Source organism: Petaurus breviceps, unplaced genomic scaffold, assembly GCF_028583685.1.
Source record: "Petaurus breviceps papuanus isolate PSGF00001 unplaced genomic scaffold, PetGlider_PUasm1.0 90792, whole genome shotgun sequence".
Classification (NCBI taxonomy): Eukaryota; Metazoa; Chordata; class Mammalia; order Diprotodontia; family Petauridae; genus Petaurus; species Petaurus breviceps.
The window spans coordinates 11,391,582-11,414,333 of NW_027187347.1; the positions used below are offsets into that span (position 1 = coordinate 11,391,582).

The window sequence follows — 22,752 nt, forward strand, 5'->3', positions numbered from 1 at the left end:
ATTATTATATTATAATATATCATATTATATATGATATAAATTAGCATGAATCCACATCCAGATCCTCTCCCAAAGTACCAAAGATGAATAGACATATATTTTCAAGTACTTCTCAGAAGAAGTTTTTGAGTAGAAATATTTCCCTAGTCCTTCCTAGTAACACTAGCAGTAAGGCAGAAAACAATAAGTATAAAACAATTATTTGTTGAGCTTGAATTATTTTCTAAATAACACAAATCTAGACAATCTTGCAAGTGGTTAAAAAATGTGTAATGTGAGGGGTTTTTAATAGCAGCTTTCATTACCATTTCTATCTAGAATTAGAAAAACAATCTGTACTTATTATCCATTATGCCACATCACACTCTAATATTTAGTTATAAATCTTAGTTTCTTAATGTGTTCTTCCTTTCATATGCAAAGATGACAATTGTGACCTAGAATCAACACAACTGTGTGCTGGGACAGTTTGGGTGTAGGGTAAAGAGTCCTGGAGAGGTAGTCAATCACAAGATCACATTTTTAATCCTGTTTCTGTCAGTAACAAGTAGTGTGAGGTTGGGTTAAGTCACCTCACATATCTGGAAATTATCGTCCTCATCTTTAAAATGAGATAATCTCTAATGTCCTTTCCAGCTCTGGCATTCTATAATTAAATATGCTTTGAAATGTTATTTTCTTTCCAATAATAATCGAGTTATATAGAATGAACCTTATGGCCAAAAGGACATGGTACTTGTTTGTATGCTTCCCCCTTCTTCATGGATGAAATGGAGACATCACTATGGCCTGAGAGAGCAGTATTAATATTAAATGGTTCATACAAAAATCAATTAATCATATCTATGTAGCTTCATTTTTCATATGTGTAGAAGTTTTATTTACTGACTAGAATGTTGGCTCCTCGAGGACAGGGACTTGGTTTGAAAATTCACTTCCACTGAACCAAGTTGATGGTGAAAAAAAAGAAAAACTTAATTAACTGAAGCAAAGCATATGTTTCTTCTGCCCTCAAGAAGTTTAGAGTTTAGCTGGGAAAAAACAAGTAAAAACAATATGAAACATGACAAAAACATATAGATAAATAACTACAAATGTATCTATCACAAAGGAGAATCATAGAATGTTAGAATTAGAGTCCTGTGGGCACACATAGCTAGCAAGTGTGGCCTGGAGGAAGAAGCCGTCAGATTAGCAGAAGAACCAGGAAAGAGGAGTGTCACAGAAATCTAGAGAGGGAGTATCAAAGAGAGGAGGGAGACTGACAAAGTAAAAGGCTGGCAGAGAGGTCAAGAAGAATGAGGATTGAGAAAAAAAACCATTAAGTTTGGAAATTAAGAGATTATTTGTAACTCTGAAGATAGCATTTTAGGTTAAATGATGAAGTTGAAAAGGGAGAAGAGAGTTTAAAATGTAAAGAAGAGACTGAGAGGAATGGAAGTAGAAGCACTGATTATAGACTGCTTTTTAAAGGAGGTTAGCCATAAAATGAAGGAGAGATATAGGATAGTAGCTAGTAGGGATAGACTGATTATGTGAAGGTTTTTTTGAGGATAGGGGAGACATGGATAAATTTATAAGCAATAAGAAGTACCCAGCAAACAGGGAGAGGTTAAAATTAAATGAAAGTAGGGATGATAGAGGAAACAATCTTCTGTTGAAGACAAGGTAGAATGGTTTCACTTCTGCAAGCAGAAGGGTTTACTCTGATAAGAAGGGCCACCTCTTCATGTGAGAAGGGAATGAGGGAGGGAGTTTATAAGGGAGTGAGGGAGTGTTATAAGAAAAGGAAGAAGTGATAAGAGGGAGCTCTCAGCAAATAGCTCTTTTTTTTGAAAGAGAAGTTTTTCAGTTGAGAGGGTGGGGGAAGAAGGAGTTAAGGGAGATTTGAGGAGAAATAAAAGAAACCTTCTGTGGTGAATGGAGTAGTGATTCAATTAAGGAGGTGTAAAACCACTGCCTTGCCACCATAAGTCCACCATTCCCCTGGCTTACTAGTCAAAGTAGGGGATCTGGAATACTCTTTGCTCACCATTGCCACTTCCAAGCTCTATCATCATCATTCTGTAATCTCTCCTCCTTTAAGGATCACTCAAATGCATATCTATCACTTGACCACAATTATGGTAGCTCTTGTCTACATACCTCAGGGAGACTACCCTTCTACCCTTAATGAATTCTGTGCCTGGCCCAGTGTCTTTCCTCCTCATTTCTGACCCTTATATAAGAAGAGTTCAACACACAAATGGATATATCCTCATAGACCATTAGCCCTCGGCTCTTCAACTTACTTATTTCACATGACACACTCCACCCTATCTCAGAGACACAAAGAGATTGCCATACCCTTGATCTTGCCATCACACACAAGTGTCCTACTTCCCAGTTAGTGAATGTTAAAATTCCCTTATCTGATCAGTGTGTTGTCATTCCACCTCTTCTTCTCTTACAATTGCAAAGCCTGTTCTGAATCTTCACTGTCACTTGCAATCCCCTAACCACTAAATTAAGTACCAAATTAGGAAATAATTAAGAAATATTGGTCTCATATTCAAAACCTTGATGTCCCGGTTTCACACAAATTTGCCTGCACATGGCACTGAGTTAGCTCAACGTGGGAAGATTTATGTGAGACTGGAGCATCAATGTTTTGAATATAAGACCATTACATCATTTATGATCCAGTTCAGGTATTTTAAGATTATTATTTTTAGTTTTTTTTAGTTTCTAGACTGAAGAATAAGTCTTGAGTTAAGGTACTCAATAAGTAAATTTTTTAACATTTTTTTGGGAGGAATAGAATATTTTTCTATCTTTTGCCTTCTGCGTTGCAACCTTATCATTTTATTTTCACTGTATCATTTCTCTTATGAAGTTTGTTCATCATACTTTGAGTAAGACCATACCATCATCATACTGCTGATTGCTTACATTTTAGATCAAGAGTCTAGTCCAGTTTCTATTTGTTATGAACTGGCTAATTCTCAAATTGCCTCTAGCAAAATTCTGATAAATCTGAAGAGCTCTACCTGGGCACCAGGCACCTTCTTAATGATGATGCTCATAGTGATCTGCAGTTATATGACCACTCTGTGCTGAAGGAATATTATGTGTGGGACCTTAATGCGATTCTTGGTCTTGCATTAATTTCTGAATCTCATATCCTTCAAATCACCAAAGAGTTATAGTACCACCCTGGGAATAGTGCCAAAGTGTGCCTGTTTTTTTCCAGCATGGGTAACCAATAGCTTATTCATGCTTCCATTACATCACAGCTGGACTACAGAAGTGCACTTTAGTCTGGCCTCCGCATGTCTCCAGCAACTCATTTGTAGATGGTCCAGAAGCCAGCAGCTGGACCTCATTTTTGTTCCAATAGTCACCATTTTACAGCGTTTCTCTGGTTCACCATAAGTTTCACTGATGTCAAGACAATCAAAACCCATTTTATGAAGAGGCATTTTAGTTCACTAGATTGAATCAGTAACAAGAGATTTGACATATCCTTATGGCCAGTGCAGTTTAGTGGGTGACACTAAAGCATACCAACCATGATTTTTTCATGCATATATAAGCTTTAAAAAAGCCCCCACAGGACCCAGAAAAGATATCTCACTAACAAGGGTAATCCTAAAAGACTTTTATAACATGAAGTAGTAAATTGGAATTAAAAAAAATATCTTTCACAGAATTCTGGTTCTATTTTTTTGAGCCTTTCCAAGTCCACATAATTCTTTGGTATTCATAATAATGAAAGCAGATGGTTTAGTTGCCGAACATATGCTTTAAGTGCCCCCATTTGCTATTTCAAAATAATGGACCAAATTCTGCCCTTGGAACTCACAAGCAACTTCTGCTGATTTTAGAGAAGCTGCTTCTGGGAATATAAAGGCTGGATTTTGACCCAATAGAGATTAAATATTATCCCCTCAATTCTTTTGATATGCTATTCCATTTTATTAGATTTAATGTAAAATTATAAACTATTTTACACTGTAAAATGTAACACAACAGGAAAAAATACTAATCAATATGATCATGCAAAGATTCAATGAGAGAATCGTCTGACTTTTAATTAACTTCTGTGTGGTTGCCAGAATTTTCATTATTATTATTTCTATTATTATTACTATCATGTAGCTGGTTTTTTAAAAATTAAGCACTTTGCAATCATTAATTAGTTAATTTAGTTTAAATTATGTTTGTTCTTTTGTTTAAATTTCAAATTATTCAGTTATTTTAAAATAATGCTTCATCAGCCAATTATTCTCAATTAGAAAACACTGTTGTCTAAAAAAGAATATGTGTATTTTATCCTTTCCAAGTGTGTGCAGAATATTCATAACCAATGCATGCTTGGTGTATCTATATGCCACAGAAATGTTTTTAACTCTAGTATCTGTACCAGCAAATATCTTAAAGTCTCAAAACCTGAATTATTTTTGCATGAAACAAAACTTTATTAGTTTGAAAAATCCCCTAAAGCCATCTCCCCATTTCTGAATGTTCATAAATTTCAATCATCTGATGAACATTTTAAAATGTCATTTTATGAGTATATTACTTAAGACAAGGCAACTGACAATAAGCACACATTAGTTAGTATCATAGAAGCCTGTGGTTCAAGCAACTCTCCCGAAAGTATAACAACCTTTTTTTGAATTGTTACACGAGGCCAGCTTCAGTGCTGATGTAAAACAGTGTTTACTTTTAAAAATAAATGTGATAGTTGAACCCACATGTGTTTCAGGCAGTACTGAGATGGGACATAATTAACAACGTCAGGAATAACGAAGGATTCTAAAATCATTTCACAAATATATACACATAGATAAACTCAAATATATCTGTAGAAAGTTTATACCTATTATTGGAAACAAACATTTACATATTCTCAGACTGATAGTCATAGTGCTACTCTGGGAGACGTCCCTCCTCACCCCTCTAACTTTCACAGTAAATGATGCAATGAAACTGAGTTCTCAGTCAACTTGGAAGTATGCAGAGCAAGTATTCCAATAAACAACAAGCTGATATAAACAGCCGATAAAAATTTGTACTTTTCCCCTACCTCTCCTTTGTTCCCTCTTAGTCTTTACATACAAACTTACATACATACACACACACACAAACACACACACACACACACACAATCACGGCATGGCACTCCTTACCTGCACAAGCCTGAAACATTGGTCTACGTATTTTTTTTTAATGTACTCTGTACCGATGCATTTTTTTTTCTGTGTTTCTAGCCCTCGGGAATGTTAAGAATTTAGGAAGAGAGCCACAGCTTAAGAGAGCAATTATTTGCCAGTAAATACTCAATTGGCTTGTCCTGTGATTTCTCTTCTAGCTTGCATATTCAGTAATCTGTCCCTGGCTGCACCAGGAGCACAAAAAGTCTTTTCTTCACAGAAGAACTCTTTCACCAATCAACCTTCAGCCATGCCAGGCCACAGCTCATCAGGGTGATTTGTTAGCTTTAATTAATAATTCCTCACACTGGCCATTTTAACAAATAGCAAAGCAAGGCTGGAGCATTCAATGGCTGAGATTCAGGTTAAGGGAAACTGGCGGGGGCAGGGAGGGGGGAGAGGGAAAGAGGAATAGGGGGTCATATTCAGCTGCCGTTTATAAACACCTCTAATCACACTCTCTCAGTTTACAATATACAGGACATCTCAGTTGAATTACCATGTTATGTCCAGCAATTTGTATTCAGATGGGAGCCATATGTTCCTCCATTTTATCTGAGGGGGCCTTAACAGTGCCAGTACAGACATTAGACTCACATTTTCAAAGGGTTCTGATAGCCCCTGGATTGCAAAAGTTTGCTACAGGGTAAAGATAGGGAATTAGAAAACATGACTCAGTGGGCTTGAGGAAAAGTCTGGAAAATCAGGGGTGTGAGTTAAGCACGCCAGCTCTGTTGCTAGTCTGTTCTAAGGAAGTGGGCAAAAAACGGAATCTCTCTGTTGCTCTTTTTAAAATTAGTGGGGGCAGCTAGGTGGCACAATGAATAGAACACCAGCCCTGGAGTCAGGAGGACCTGAGTTCAAATACAGCCTCAGACACTTGACACATTAGCTGTGTGACCTTGGGCAAGTCAAGTCACTTAACCCCAATTGCCTTGCCTTCCCCCCTCCAAAAAAACAAACAAAAAATAAATAAATAAATAAAATTAGTGACAAGAGTTGACACAAAATGGCTGTTGTGAAAAAGAACAGTGTGGGATAGGGGATAAAATTGCTGAGTGCCTGCTGTAAGAATAGGGAATCTCCCCATAAATTATGTTACAAGGGATAAAGTAGAGTAGACCACACGGTACATGGAGACTCACTTCCATTTGGCTATCGATGCTACCTTACTGCTGGACTTACAAGATCACAGAATGTGAGGAATTGGAAGGGACCTTAGAGGTGATCTGGACCGGCCTGCTATCATTTATAGATAATGGAAATGAAACCAAAGGGGAGAAAAAAACCAAATCATCCATGATCAATGTCTTATTAACAGCAGAAAGAGAGAGGGTTCACTCAAAGGTAGACATATTGATTTCCATCCTGGTCATAGTTCTTTTCACTATAACATTCTTCCTCTCCAGTAATGCCTGAGTTACTGAACTATGTGATGTTTCATCATTTCAACTCTCCAGAAGAGTCACAGACCCACAAATAAGCAAATACACATTCACACACACATATATATATACACAATATGGATAATCCTGTAGCAGAGGAGACTATGCAGGAGCAATCAGGCAGAGACCCAAGAGAGAACAGCGTTACAAAAACCCAGAGGGGAGAGAATACCTAGAAGATGATCAAAACAGTATGAAATACTCCAGAAATTTGATAAGAATAAGGATTGAGAAAAGACCATTGTACTTGGCAATTAAGAATGCATTCTTGTATTTGGAGAGAGGGCTCTCAGTTGACTAGGAAGCCAAAATGAAGAATGTTAAGTGACTTTGTCTTTTGCCTTTGGTCTAGTCAGGAGATTTGGATTGTGACTGAGTGATGCCTTTAATTGCTTCAGCCTCATATCCTATTTGCTCCTGCCCTGAATTTCCTCACTATTCTTTGCCCTCCTCTCTAATGACCATTCTTTGTTGCTTCCATTTCTCTTTATTATCATTGAGGTGGTTTCTCTATGTCTCCACTGCTGCTTCTGTTTCATTCTTCTCCATCCATATCATATTTCTTTTTCCCTCTTATTTCTTGTCTTTATTTTGTTCTTGAGGCTCCTCCTATGCTTTTCATTTTTACATCAATTGGGTTTGGTCTTGGAACTGTGGCTTTTTTATCTTTATATCCTCCCTAACACAGCGCCTTGTATGTGGTAGGTGCTTAAGCAATGTCTGTTCCTTTTGTTGAACTGAGTTGAGGGCTAAGATCAACCAGTGGGGCAACTCTTTTTTTTCTCATTCAGGTCACAGGCAAAAATCTTATAATTTGATTATCTTTATGTTGTTTATGTCTAGTTGTTGCTTATCTTGGTGAAACATACATTTTATTTATTTATTTATCGGTGTAATATGTAGTTATCACATTAATTATATTAATTATGTGTATGTATATGTATATAACTATATTTTTCCCAAAAGAATGTAAGTTCCTAGGCTTGTGCTTGGTATATATTCATACTATTTAAGAAATTCTTAATGATTGATTATACTCATATTCTTTTGATTCTCAATAACAATAAAGTGATATAATGCCAATTATGACATGGAATCAAACATAGCATTAGCAAAATCTTATTTCCATAAACAAAATTGCTACATATAATAAAACCCTATACAGAGTCAGCACACAGCCAAATTGCCCAATACATCTAGCTAGCCCCAAACTTCAGAACATGGTTCAAATTCCATTTGGGTGTACATCCTGTCCACTTTCATGCCATCTACCCTACTGTACTCTTTTCTCTTTCTACCTCTTATTCTTGGGAGCAGTAATCAAGTCAATACTACCATTCCTTCTAGAAAGCATGTTATCACTTGATTTCCCCAGCTCCACTAACCATCCCTTTAGTTTGACTCAGTGTGTGGCATTTATTAAGAATTTAATAAGTGCTTTGCACTTGTTCATTGAAGCATAACATTTCTATTGTGTCAATATATTTTAAAATAAAGTTTTAAGTAAAGCTTAAACTTCTATCCATTATACTTATGATGAAAGGTGTTGTCCATTTCCAGAGAAAGAACTGGTAGAGTTCTTGAATGCAGACTGAAAATATTTTTTTCTTTACTTTCTTTATTTTTCTTGTTTGTTTGGTGTTGGTTTTTTTGCCTGTGTTTTCTTTCACAGCATGACTTTCATGGAAATGTGTTTTGCATGACTACACATGTATAACCTATGTCAAATTGCTTGCCTTCTCATTGGGGGAGAGGGGTGTAGGAAAGAGAAAGAAAGAATTCGGAACTCAAAACTTGAAAAAAGAATGTTAAAATTGCTTTTACATGTAAATGGGAAAAATAAAACATTAATTTTTTAAAATCCATTGTACTGATATTTCCATTTTATTTTGTTTTGTACCTATCTGTGAACATCTTCACTTCTCTCCCAGGTTTAAACCTTTGTGAGTCCCAGGACTGATTTTTATTCTTATTTGTTTCCCCTGAAAGAAGGTACTAAACATTCAATAAATGAGTGAGCTGAAATTAATTTAGTTTTAAGAATATTTTCTGATACTGTTTGAGCTAAGCAGAGAAAACCTGATATACAGCTACATCAGTTGGGAGAGGACAATATAACATACTGGGGGCTATATCAAAATGACCACTTTTGTGGGTTTTCTAACTAGACCTGGTCACTGGAAAATACCACAATATTTTTACCTTTTTCTAACTCTACCAAATGTTAACTTAGCTCTTAAAACTCATCTAGACATTGCAGGTCATGTATATGGATACATATAAACTATTCAGAGTTAAAGCTTGGCCCTGACTTCTAAGCAGGAAAGACTATTATCTGAACATCATGGGTAAGACTTTTCTAACAACAAAAAAAAAATCTCCACTTACCTAATGGATGCGTGAGATTTTTTCCTATAAAGTTGTCCATTCATTTGCCCTAAGGCACTATACTCTGTAAAAATACAAATAACTCTGGAATAGATAATAAATTATTTTCAGTTGTTGAACTTTAGTACATTAGTTTATCTGATGTAAATATAGATTATCTGGTATAAATATAGGGACTAATCTAAGGGTCACTAGGTGGTACAGTAGATCGAGTAGCAGACTTGTAGTCAGGAATACCTGAACTCAAAGCTGGTCCCAGACACTTACTAGCTGCAGGCCAGTCACTTCATTCCTGTTTATCTCAGTTTCCTCATCTATAAAATGGGGATAATAACAGCACCCACCTCTCAAGGTTGTTACGAAGATAAAATGAGATAATTGTTAAGTGCTTAGCACAGTGTGACAGAGCCAGTACTATGCAAATGTTAGCTATCATTATTATTAACTATTATTACCTTGCAGAACTGTTGTGGGGATCATATGAGAAATTGTAAAACACTAAGCGTAGTACACGACACACAGTAAGTGCTAAATATAAGTTACTGTTGTTGATTTTCCTCTGGAGGGTAAATCTTGAGAGCAGGACAGAGAAAAGATTTAACTAGCCAGAGAAGCAGGGAATCACTGATCTTTACTGACAGTATGTGCTAAAACACCACCCCCACCATTAAAAATAAAGGAATAGAAAGCTACTGAAAAGAGATATGGAAGACAATCATCTAGGTGCCCTGCTAGTTCTGTTGAACAAAACAGGGCTTGGTTCTGGTTACCAAAGCAACTTTTCTGAGAGCCATAATTTTTGATTGAAAATTCTATTTAATGGCAGGCAGGAGCATGAGGAAACCACACGACTCTCTCCATGTGCATAGTCTACCAGGATGTAGATATGAGTCAGGACAGCTTAGTAATACTATGCAAGAATTTGGTTTGCCTGGGTCTCTGCCTCCAAACACAGAACTACTTCCCTGGAGCTTTATTTAATTGTTTTTACTTGGTCAACTGAAAAAGTCCTCAGATCTTCATGTCAGGAAGTTCTAGAATCACAGAAAATTAGAGCTGGAAGAGATTTTAGAAATAATCTAGTCTAAATCCCTCATTTTGTATTTGAGGAAAATGAAGCCCAGAGAAATTAAGTAATTTTCCCAAGGTCATACATAAAGTTCAAGGGTGGAGCTGGGTGCAGTTCAGGGCTTTTCCCCCTCTAAATTATATTATATTAATTGGTAAGCCTAATAACTTTTCTTCCTTGAATTAACAAATATCAAGTGAAAATTTCAAGGAACAAAGATATATACATAAAAGACATTACAAATTATGTAACTTCCTTCTTGTGTGAGTTGTACAATTCATATTTGGTCAAATAAACAAATACCTCCAGAGTACAGCACAAGGCACTGAACTTGGGATCAATAAGACCTCTGTTCAAATCTTGCCTCAACTTACTAGCCTTGTGACCTTGGGAAAGTCACTTAACCGTAATTGCCCTGCATTCCCCCCTCCAAAAAGCAAATAAATAAATAAATCTTCCCTCAGACAAATGTTAGCAGTGTGATTCTGGGCCTTATGCTCCTCCTCTATAAAATTAGGGTGTCAGATTAGATAGCCTCCAAAATCCCTTCCAGTTCTAAATCTATGATTCTACAACAAAGTACTTTTGTTAATATTTTATATGTAAACTCAGGATAATGAGATGAGAGGGGGGAGGTGCTAGATTTTTTAAATATAGGATTCTTAATTCTTGGCAGGAAATCGGGGATCCCCTAGCTTCCTAAAGGTGAAAATTCTATGTGGTTATAGTCAATTTGAGGGACTAAGAAATCCCAAACTTTTTTAAAGTTATTTGTCTTTTGTGGGGTACAAAAATGTTTTCAGTGAATTTACAACCTCTTCAACTGTGGCAAATAAGAAAATAGAGATATACTTAGAGATAGAAATATGACCTGACCTAAAAACTATCTTCAGTCAGTTCACTGAACTAAGAGGCCCAAGATCCAAGATTTCACCAGCTTTACAGCCTTGCTGTATGATTTAAGTCCCAATTTCAATAACTTCTTCATATATCAGTTTCCCATTTTGTAAACTATGCTACATGGCTGAAGCTATCAAGATGATGCAAATAAAATGCTTTGATCATTTCACCTAGCAGATGTTAAAAATCAAAATCTAGTAGATAGAATGGAAACTCCTGGTAGGACCTTGGATAAGTTATTTGAATGTTCTGTATCTGTTTACTCAGTTTTACAATGAGTTTAATAATATTTACATGCCTCATCAAGGGGCATGCTGGAATAAATAGAGAATACTTGAAAAATCTATTGAAACTTTCAAATGAAAAATGCTATATAAGGTACAAAATATTTACATTATAATCAAGTCGGCAAAGTTGATTCTAAACAGATTAATTAGTTTTAAAATATCAAGACTGAAGAGAAAGCAAATGTTCCCAAGAATATGCAGGCACTTATGAAGGAAGAATATGTAATAACACTGAGTAGTAAGCCTTTTATTTGAGAGGCTTTAAAATAGTTGCCTATCAATGGTAGATCCATGACCTAAGTAATAGGAAAACAGAATAAAAGGAAATGTTTTTCAGCAGAGTGCTGAATGATGTATAGAATAAAACATATTCTCTGATGAATTGGCAGAAGTGTTAAACACGTGCTCTTAGAAGCAGAGCTGTTTAGGTAGCTTTCACTGCCTGACACAGGCAATGGCCTTGCAGTGTCCATCTCCCTCACCACCTAGCCTCCATCCCCTTCCCAGGTCCTATACTGTAGGGTGGGAGTAATGTCAATGGGGAGGGTCAAAGCAAACTGGCAGCAGGATGCACACCAAGGATCAAAGAGCTGGCTCCAGCAACCAAGATTAGAATAGTGGTGGGTGGCTGGTTCTTAAGTCCTGCTCCGTGTCCTCAGCAGCACATTCAGCACTCCCCTCAGGCCAGTCCCTATGGATGACCGAGTCCTTCATTCTTCAGAGAAGTACTTTGTGCTAAGAACTAAATGTCCAAGCTCCCTCTCCCACCAGCTCAATGAAAGATTCAAGGTGAATTCTATTTTGGTTTGAAGTGTATCCAGAAGCCAAGATGTGAGAGACATTGTATGTCACACTTGGGACAAGGTTCCTGTCCACTAGACGTTTGCACATTACAACCAACAGAGTCTAGGTCACTATTACTGAAATTAATAACAACAAACAAAAAACACACACAAGATGATAGAATCCAGTTCCATAGATACATTTCCTTAATTTCTATCTTAGTTGGCAGCTATTGAGAACAAGGATTGCATCTTATCCTAAATTTCTATTTCCCTTAGTACCTAGTAGTTCTCTAAACAATGCTGATATAATGAAAAAAAAATACTTATTGATGATGGTGTCAATAGAGGTTTGGTAGGGTGCATATTTAATGCAGTAATATCTAACTTATTCAGATGTCACTTATGTCTCTACTATGCTTATATAGGATATCCTCCATATAGCCTTAGGTATCTAGAAAATAACCAAGAAGTTAGAGAAGTAAGGGAAAGTAGTAAGAGAAAAAGGTCTCTACACAAAGTAGCTATCATAAAGTCTATGAAATAAAGTTCAAATTCTGGACTCGTAGGAGAGACCTCAGGCTTTCACTCTGTCTATGTACTCTTATTTAAGACTGAGTGTCCATATGTTTGGTTAGATGATGTCCAAGCCCATGGCACAAGCAATGAAGTAGAGGGAAGTTCTGTTAGGAGCAGACAGACTGTCAGCAGCAAAAAATGACAGCTAACTGCCTGGCTGTGAGGAGCCAGAAAAACAATAAAAATTAGACACAAGCATTGGAAAAAGCATAGCTTTCCAGAGACATTTAGCATAGCGATAACCTGCCTTATACTTTCAAAAAGCTCCTGAGGGATTTACTATATTATATAGTGGGCTATAATAGCATTTCCTTTTTCTCCTTTTTTGGGGAGTGTAAATTTTCATTGATGTCTTTTGTTTTTATATCTCCAGAATTTTCCCCAATATCCCTCCCCTCATCCCCTAAAGAGAAGCATCCAACATAACAAGTAATATATTTTTAAACGAGAGAAAGGACAAAGAAGAGAAGCTATTGAAAATCAGTAAAAAGCAGTCAATACATCTAAAAAGTCTGAAAATAAATGCAATGTCCCACACTCATGGACCTCCCACCTTTGCAAAGGAATAAGGTGAAGATATCTTCTCATATCTCTTCTTTGGAGTCAAATATGTTTTTAGTAATATTAAAACAATTACTTTTGATTGTTTTATTTTTGTTCTTCATTTACATTGTTGTAGTTGATGTGCACATTGTTTCTTTAGCTATGCATACTTTACCCTGCATCAGATCTTGTAAATCATTCCCTGTTTTTTGACATTCATCTTGTAGAATATTGATGTATCAGAATTTGTTTAGCCACTCTCCAATTGATGGGCATCTGCTTTGCTTCCAATTTTTCGCTCTACAAAGTACTGCTATAAATATTTTGGTGTGTATGTAGAATTTCTTCTTATCAATGATTTCCTTGGGGCACATGCCTAGTAAGAGGAATCTCAGAGTCAAAGGATATAGGTGTTTTAATTACTTTATTTGCATAATGCTAAACGGCTTTATAAAATGTTTATACTGATGCACAGCTCCACCAACAAAATGCTAGTATGCCCATTTTATAATTGTTTTGATAATGAATCTGAATAATCAATTAAAGTTTAAATTGTTTTATATATATATATATATATTTAAGTGGGAAACTATATAATATGTATCAGAAAGATTTTGATAGATATTTTAAAAACTATATTTTCAAAGTTTTGGTCTTCTAATGGATAAGCTTTAGCTTTACAGAGAGTTTAGTGATTAAACTATTTCACTGCACAACAATGCTAGGTAATTGAGGCATCTCCATAATTAACGATCATTAAGTATTACATGCTGTAATGAACATAAAAAATATATAAGGTCCTAGTGAACCTCTAGAAACAAATGTATTAACTAAGCAGATGTTCATCCTTCTATGAAATGGATGGATTTTTGATGTTAGTAGAAAGAATTAGTTGATAAAAGAATCTACTTATTTGGGATAGATTTCCTAAAGTGCTTGGATTTGAACTGAATTTTGATTAAAAAGATGATTTTGGAGAATAGGGTATTTTAGGCTGTTATGATGGTAACAGTAAGGGAGGTTATGGAGGGGGGGGATAATGCTAAGAATAAGAATGAACAGTTTTGACAGTAGGAGAATAAAATATTAGAAGGGAAGATCAAGAAGTTAAGAGAGGGTAACTTGTATACCACTAGTGGAAGGTAAGAGCTGCAGAGGGTGATGGGTAGGCCCTGGAAACACATGAGAAGAATGAAAGCCTTACAACAAGTTGTGGAATGGTAGTAACCGTGTATTTTGAACCAATTATGGAGGTCAGTACTGAATGGAAGACATTAGTTGTCTTGAAGATCAGCTGTCCAAAATGATTCTGTGTAAAAAGCAAAATGATCGCACTACAATTTCTTTTTAAGACAATAACTAGAGGAATGGAATTTTTTTCCAAGTGTGAGTTATACAGTAATTGCAGGTAAGTAAAAAGAAATGTTTCATGGAACAGGAATTCACAACTTTATACAATATTTTCCTTACAGAAGGGGAAAGGGAAAATCAACATATTCTTATGAAGTTTGTTTGTTAAGTAGCTTTTAAAAATCTACTCTACCTAATTGTTCTTAACATTTTATTTAACCCATTATCAATTTAATCAGTGGAAAGAAAAATCAGCTTGACTTTTTGACAGCCAAGTTAATTCAACTGGAAAATTCAAATCTTAGAAGAAAAGGGAACAGGGAAAATCCTGCTTAGCAACACTTTTAACTGCCAACACAAATCCAGAGGAATGGAATCTCCTTTTGCTCCCTTCCCAAAGTCTTCACTCTCTGTGGAAAGTGTATTGGTGGGAAAAGGCACTGGGGTGAGGGAATAGAAAAGGAAGAAGAAGAGGGCTATGCCCTCTTTTGGCTAACAGAGTACTCTCCATCCAATCTGATGAAATCATGATATGAACTAGGGATTTATATGCTTAGGGATTCTTTCTGCTCTACATCAGAATTCAAAATAGGTCTGAAGTCCACTGATGTATCTGTTGTTGAATTCCTTTTAAAATATATTTTTGTTCATTTTAATTTTTTAAAAAAATCATGAGTTCCCATTGTAGAGATGACTTCATCCCCCCAGTTTCTGATAGCAATTGTCTCTGTCAATTAAAGACCAAAAGAATTAGGACGGTGGTTTTGTGTGGAAAAGAGCCCCTTCTTATTCAATGACATAATTCAAGAGACTCTGTATTAGAGTTTGGTTTGTGGTACTATTCTACCAAATTTCATGCTAGTTTTGGTGAATGCTGACTACTAGGTCAAGTGAATACAAATCAAAACTATTTTAGTTGTATCATTCATTGAAAATTAAATAGTTACAGGAAGTTCAAAGTTTTCTATTGCAGTTGTTTTGCATTTTTTTTTTTGTTACTTTGAAATGAGGGAGAATTTTGGATTAAAGTATGATACAATTAAATAGGAAACTGAGACCCAGAGAAGGAAGAATAAAGATACTTTTTGTTTGGGACTTTTCCATGGGTCTCACCTGACCCACTTGTTCCCTCCTCTGCCCACCCGCATCCTCCCCATCCCAGGAAACATACTGAGATGATCGGCAGAGCCTCTCTTGCTGGGGAGATGATAGGAACTAAGACAGTCTTAGTTATGCCACTGACAGACATTTTGGTGTCAGAATCTGGCCAAGAAGTGACCAGTAGATCTCTGTTCAGAATGAAGGATGGGATATTTGTTCTTTCTCCTACACTGTATTGTCTAGCAACAAATGGTTTTCATATCCTCTTATGTATGTACATATCTTGTTTTATAATTAGCTTTTCTGTCCTATTGCATCTATATACATATATCTATATCTATATAGCTAGTATGTAGATAAATATTCTACATGTAGTTAGCTCCTATATTCCATTGGGTCTCTTTACATATGTATATCTTATTATTTATTATGAGTAAAACTTATTAATGCTTGTAACTACCTGGCAGTCTAAATCAAAGGCAGAATTATATTTATTAAATAGATGTATATATTCTTGCATATATACATACATATAATCATTAGTTGTGTATATTTATTTAATGTATATTTATGTATACTCGTTAGTTGAACATACTTGTTAAATAGATCTATATATGCATACACAAATCTATATTAGTTGTACTCACAGACTTTCAGAATTCATCTTAATAGATTTAGCCAAATATTCCAGCCTGTACAAATTTTTTTTCTGATTCTGTCATCTATTGTGTCATATATCCTTTCCAGCATTATGTATATAATTTAATTTCAAGTCACTGACAAAACCAAGTCACTGATTAAAAACTGTTAAACAAAAAGGGTCGAAAACAGATCCTTGGGGTGCTCCACTGAAGATATTCTTATGAGTTAAAATAAAAACATTTATGACTTTTGGTCTGGCAATTCAAAAATTCCTGAATTGATCCAGTTGTACTATTATTTAGCCCAAACCCCCTCCATCTTTTCCATGAGAATATCATGGGAAACTTTATCAAATGCTTTGCTAAAAGCTAAATGATTATTTATATTAATCCCATCATATAGCAGAAAAGGAAAATAAGGAAAAAAGGAAATAAGTTTAGGCTATGTGATTGTTAGGATTCCTTTTAGCTCTAACAATTTATGAACCTATATGCTATGACTAAAGACAAGTATTACCTAATCTTGTGAGTAGGCCTTCAATAATGAGAATTCAAGTTAGTTTGAAAATCTACATAAGTTAAAAGAAAGTGAGGAAAATGTGAACTTGACAGCATTACTGTAGGGATTCAGCAATTGCATTTCTTTAAAATCTATGGGTTAAATGTATTACACTCACATCCACACATACATATGTATGTATATGTATAGGGGTATGGGTATATGGGTGCATGTGTATATGTATATTCTAAAGACCTCTGCCTAGTTTTCTCTACCATCAGGATACATTCCAGATATTCAGACTTAATCTCTAGCTGCTCAATCAATTAATCAAGCATTTATGAAGTACTTACTACATTCCAGGTGATGTATTGGGCAACAGACATACAAAGTTAATTTTTATTTTTTACTCAGTATCTGCATACATTAAAAGTTTTTGATCTCCTGGAATGCTTTCCCACTACTTCTCCACCAACCAATGTCATTCCATTCCTTCAGATATCAACTCTATTGTTTTTTTCAAGAAACTATCCTTGACAATTCTGATCCATCACGCTAGTGGTACAGCAACAGAGCACTGGGCCTAGAATAAGGAAGACCTTAGAAACTTACTAACTGTGTGACCCTGGGAAAGTCACTTAACTTCTTCATGTTTCTTCAACTGTAAAAGGAGGACCATAATAGTACCTGCCTCACAAAGTTATTGTAAAGACCCCATGAGGTACCATTTGTAAAGCACTTCACAGAGTGCCTGGTACATAGTAGTTGCAAATAAAGGCTTGCTTCCTCCTCTTTAATAGAATAATACTTATCATTGGCACTACACAATGTAATAATCTAATATAGTGTTCTTATTTTTGGTTTTTGCATGTAAACTGCATCTCCCTAATCAGGCTGTGAACTCTTTGAGGGAGGAACTTGTGGTTTATGCATTTTTTAACCCAAACAGTTCTTGATGTCTAGGCCAGTTGACTTCAAGCTCTGTCAGGTTCTATCAAGCTAAAAATGTTTTAGGTATGTGTTGGTTGTCTATCCATTAGGGGAGACCAGACTAACAAAATTCAGAGAAATTCACTCTCAAAACACTGGCAACACATGATTAATAGTTTTTAGTGCAACTCATAAAGGTAAGCCACAGATACGTAATTATTACAGATACGATGTGTGCACACATATATATATATATGTATGTACATACAAATAGATACATAACACATCATTACAATTATATATGTATACATTTGTTTGCTCATCTGTCTGCCTCTTTATCACTCAATCTAGCCAAAGTGACCTTCTCTGTTTCTCACGCACAACATTCCATTTGTAGTCTCTGGATCTCGCACAGACTCTCCCTCCCTCCTGAATATGTACTCCTTTCTCACTTCTCCTCACAAAATCACTCTCCTTCTTCCAAGTTCAGCTCAAGCACTACCTTCTACATGCAAATTTTTCTGATCTTCCAAGCTACTGTGTCCTACCTCTCTAATAACCTTGAATTTAACTACACTACAGCTATATGTATATGTTTAAAAGTGTATATTAAAATATAAATGTAGGAGAGAGTAGGGGAAATTTTGAAGAGGACACAGAGAAGTTGTAGTTTTGGGGGGCTATATTAAATTTAGTATACAGAAGTTCATAGTTTCATATATAATCCTCTTTTAAGTTTTTCTTTATATTTATTCTTATTGATGTCTCCCATGTTCATAATTTTAAAAGAATAATTATATATATAAAATATCACAGATTAAGCTAGCAGCAAAACTGAAATGAGAAACCTATTTCTTCACTCTCAGTACAGTGCTCTTTCTTTTGCAATGCAATTCTAATGGAAATAATATGACCCATGTAATGCAGAAAGTGAACCATTTGTGATTTCTGGTATGTGGAAAAGGCCCCCTTATCCTCCAGCTCCCTCACTGACTCTCTCATATAGTAGCTTGGGATAAAGTATTATATATATAATAAAGTATAAATTCTATAAATAGAGATTAAAATGTAAGCACTTCCCCCAGTTGAAGGAAGATACCAAATGGAAAACAAAAACAAAATTATGGTTTTCTATAGTGGCAGGATCTTTTATGACTTTGTTTCCAGTGCCATCCCTTATGATGCCCAGCATTTTGCTGGCCTTTTTGGCTATAGAAGTATACTGGAGGAATCTTTAGGGACTAACTTAGAATGATCCCTTGATCCCTTTCATGGGTAGTAAAGTGATACCAATGACCTCATTATCCTCTAAGTATAGTCTGGACTTAAAAATACCACATCTATTTATTTTACTAGAAGACTCTTGAAATCTGTAAAGTCTAAAAGAAGAAAAGAAATGTACATCTAATGTTACAATTTTTGTCACTCCCTGTGACAATGTTGTAGGGCCTATAGTTTGAGTCTTGGAATATTTGGGGGCAGTTAGGTGGTACAGCAGATAAAGTACCAGGCCTGGAGTCAGGAAGATGAATCTTTCTATGTTTAAATCTGGCCTCAGATACTTACTAGTTGTATGACCTTGGGCATGTCACCTCATCCTATTTACCTCAGCTTCTTCATCTGTAAAAAAACAAAATGAGCTGGAGAAGGAAATGGCAAGACACTCTAGTATCTTTACCAAGAAAACCCCAAAGGAGGAAGAGTCAGACACAACTGATAAAACAACTGCACCAACTGGAATGTTTTAATGACTCTTCCAGTGTCCATGGTTTACATGATGACCAGTCTTCAGATACTGTAGGAATGTGTTGGAACAAAATTCCCTGTTGTCACCCTGTTACAAAACTGGGAAATGCCTAATGCTACTCCTCTGTGATTCTTCCCTCAGCTTTCGTGTGGATTTGCTCCCCCATATAACTCAGGGAATGACAAAAGATTACAACCTAAGGATTATATCTAAATTTATAAGCTGTGTGCTCTTTTCCAAGGCTCACATGAACCTCCCCTCTGAAGCTCAGGCTCAGAAATCATGTTCACAATATTTTTGCATCACTAACTGAAAGTAGTTTCAAACAATACAGTGACAGAGAATCTCTTAGGAAATATTTGAAAAGAAGACAAAAGAAAGTCCATACAAACTTGCCTAGTGTTGTTCAGGAGGTGAAAAATAGTCAATCATTCTATGAATTGTTGAGTACATTCCCTCAAACCCAGTAATTACTGACATACAATATACTACATATAAGAAACTAGACCCCATTGCTGCCCAGGCTCACAACAAAGATGCCATTATAAACACCTCACTGGGTCTCACACCCCATAACCAATCTGTCGCCAAGATCTGTTGATTTTACTTTGATAGCATCTCTCAAATATGCCCCCTTCTCTCCTGGGACACTGCCACCCCCTGTACCGGCCTTCATTCCCTCATATCTGCACCACTGTCAGAGCTTGTTTGGTTTCCCTGCTACAAATTTCTCCCCATTCTAGTTCATCCTCAACTCAGCTGTCAAAGTGATCTTTGACAGGCCTAGCCATGTCACATCCCTCTCCTCAATAAACTCCAGTGACCCCTTATCACCTACAGTATCAAACATAAAATTCTTTGTTTGGCATTAGGGGCCCTTTATAATTCTTCTGGTCTTTTTGTTTTCTTAAACCTTACAACCCAACCCACCCTTCCACATGCTCTGTCATCCAGTAATATTGTCTTCTTTCCTTTTCTTTGAATAAGACACTCGTCTTCTGATTCTGGGAATTTTCACTGGCTGTTCCCCATGCATGGAATAGTCTCCCTTTTCATCTCAGTTTCTTGGTTTCCATCACAATTTCACTTTCTACAGGAAGCCTTTCCCAATTCCTCTGAATTCTAGGGCTTTGTCTCTGTTAATTGCAATATATCTCATTTGTATAGGACATAGCTTGTTCATCCATACTTGTTTATATGTTGTCTCCCCTATAAGACTGTGAGCTACTTGAGGGCAACAATTGTCTTTTGCCTCTTTTTGTATCCCAAGTGCTTAAACACAGTGCCTGGCACAGAGTAGGCACTTAATAAATGTTTACTTATTGATTTATGGAAAGGTGTTTAGTAAATGCTTATTTACCATCTGACTCTACCCTCTCTATCCCTCTAGCAATTTTTGCATCTCTGGACAATGGCTTCAGTAAAAGAATTGAAATATGATGAGAACAAGTTCTTCTAGGATGATCACTCTGGAAAGGTTTGGGAATTGGTGGAAGTTCAAAGAACAAACTTTGAGATTTAAATACTACTACCATGCTGGAAAAAGACTGATTGCCATTAATCAGAATTGCTCTATGCAGGAAAGGGTAAATTTTCAGCAGGGTGTACAAATTCTCCTTTGTAATTACATCACAGTATGAAATTCTACAAAGGAAAATAAGAAAGAAAAACAAATATAGTGATTAAAATTGCTGGCGAAACAGGACAAATCCAGTTCTGTTTCCTCTGTAGAACCAGAAAATAGTCAGAGGTAAAAGATGCTAAGTGCAATATGTAAAGCTGTCTTCTGACCTTCTCTCATTCATGCCAGGAGGGAGCACAGCCCTCACTCTCCTCCCACCCCCAGCTACTCCCGCCACTGACCTGGAATGATAGAGAGAACAGTACATAATGAGAGGGCCACGTTAGAATGTCAGAGCCCTGAACTTTCCTCATCTTTTGAACTCTTCACACTTTTTCTCCTAGCTTTTTACAGCTAACATACCAACTTGAGGTTATGTTGCATCCCAAGGACAGAGATTACATGGCTTCCATTCACTAGTACTATAGATTCATACCTGCTTTATTCTCTTTCCCTATGAGGATATCTTAGGGGGCCCATTTTACTGAATCCTCCAAGCTGTCTTTTTAGGGCTATTCATACTCTGAGAGCAAGAACATTTTAAAATGCAATCTCACAAAATCCACTTCTGTTAACCTTCACTCCTTTAAAAAAAAATAAGAAAGACATGATGTTCTTTTTTTGTTAATTAATTCATTTTAGACAATTCCTTAAATTTTCATTTTAATAAATTTTTGTGTGGGTGCATTAATTACTTTCAAAGACGCTTACAACTGTTACCTATTAAAAGCCTTTGTTAGTAGGGGAAAAAAAAAAACTTCCAGCAATGCCCCCTCCCTTCTCCATTCTGAGCAGGTCCTTGCTATCAACTGCTAGAGTATGCTCGCTTTGCACCTAGAGGTATAATTATTTTGCTTTAATTTTACAAAACCTTTTGTTCCATTCCCACGAGCCCACCTGATCCTTATATTACACTCGCTCTATTAAAACACTCATGCAGAACAAAGCATGGCTTTACTGATTCATAAGTAACTTTTTTACCAGTTAACACACCACTGGCTGGGGTTCAGGACACCTTCCTGGGCTTCTACCTCCAAAGCCAGCGCCAGCTTTTGCATGTCAATGCCAAAAGGGATGTTGTTCTGTTGCCTTGTTTTCTCTTGCCTCTCACCACCCCCCTCCCCTTTTACATTTGGTGTCATTCTTCATTTTATTCTCTGGCAATTCAGGAGAGGTAATGACGGGATGGCGGGTACATTACTGAATTGTAATCATTCTCAAGGTTTCTTTTATTCATGGAGCAAAGCCCCCTTTTTAAAAATCACTTTTGTTGCCTTCTTCAATTTTTCTTCTCTTTCCCCCACTCCACCCCTTTTCCTTAAGATCTCACAACACATGTGGGCTTTTGGCTGGAATTAGCTGCAGTGAGTCATCAAGAGAACCATTTGTTTGCTCTGAGGAGCACCCTGAGGACCCTTTGGGCTGCACACAGAGCCCTTTGATCCTGGGAAATTTATTTCTTCCAGATGTTTTCCCTATAGCCACCTTGATGTGATGCCCCCTTTGATTATGCAGAATGAAGAAAACGCTCGGGACCTACTGCCACTGAGTACACTCCTTCTGAATGGAGAGAGACAGTAAGATGACATACTATTGCACCCTTGGGTTCTCCTTGCCCTAAGCAGAATGGTGGAAAATTAGAACCCTGAGAAAAGCTGATGTGGGAATCAAT

The 22,752-nt window shown here is 36.3% G+C and overlaps 1 protein-coding gene across 41 annotated transcripts in view; it reads right to left on the reverse strand.

The window, feature by feature from the left end:
* Positions 1–22,752, reverse strand: part of ZBTB20 (zinc finger and BTB domain containing 20) — a 1,019,756-nt gene that overhangs the window by 548,886 nt on the left and 448,118 nt on the right. For 2 of the 41 annotated variants that reach the window (XM_069069958.1, XM_069069960.1), the window contains exon 1: positions 5,175–5,543. The exons of the other annotated variants lie outside the window; for them this stretch is intronic. The gene's annotated coding sequence lies outside the window, so the exon portion shown is untranslated. Of the gene's footprint in view, positions 1–5,174; positions 5,544–22,752 lie in introns of those variants that run through there. 41 annotated transcript variants of the gene reach the window in all.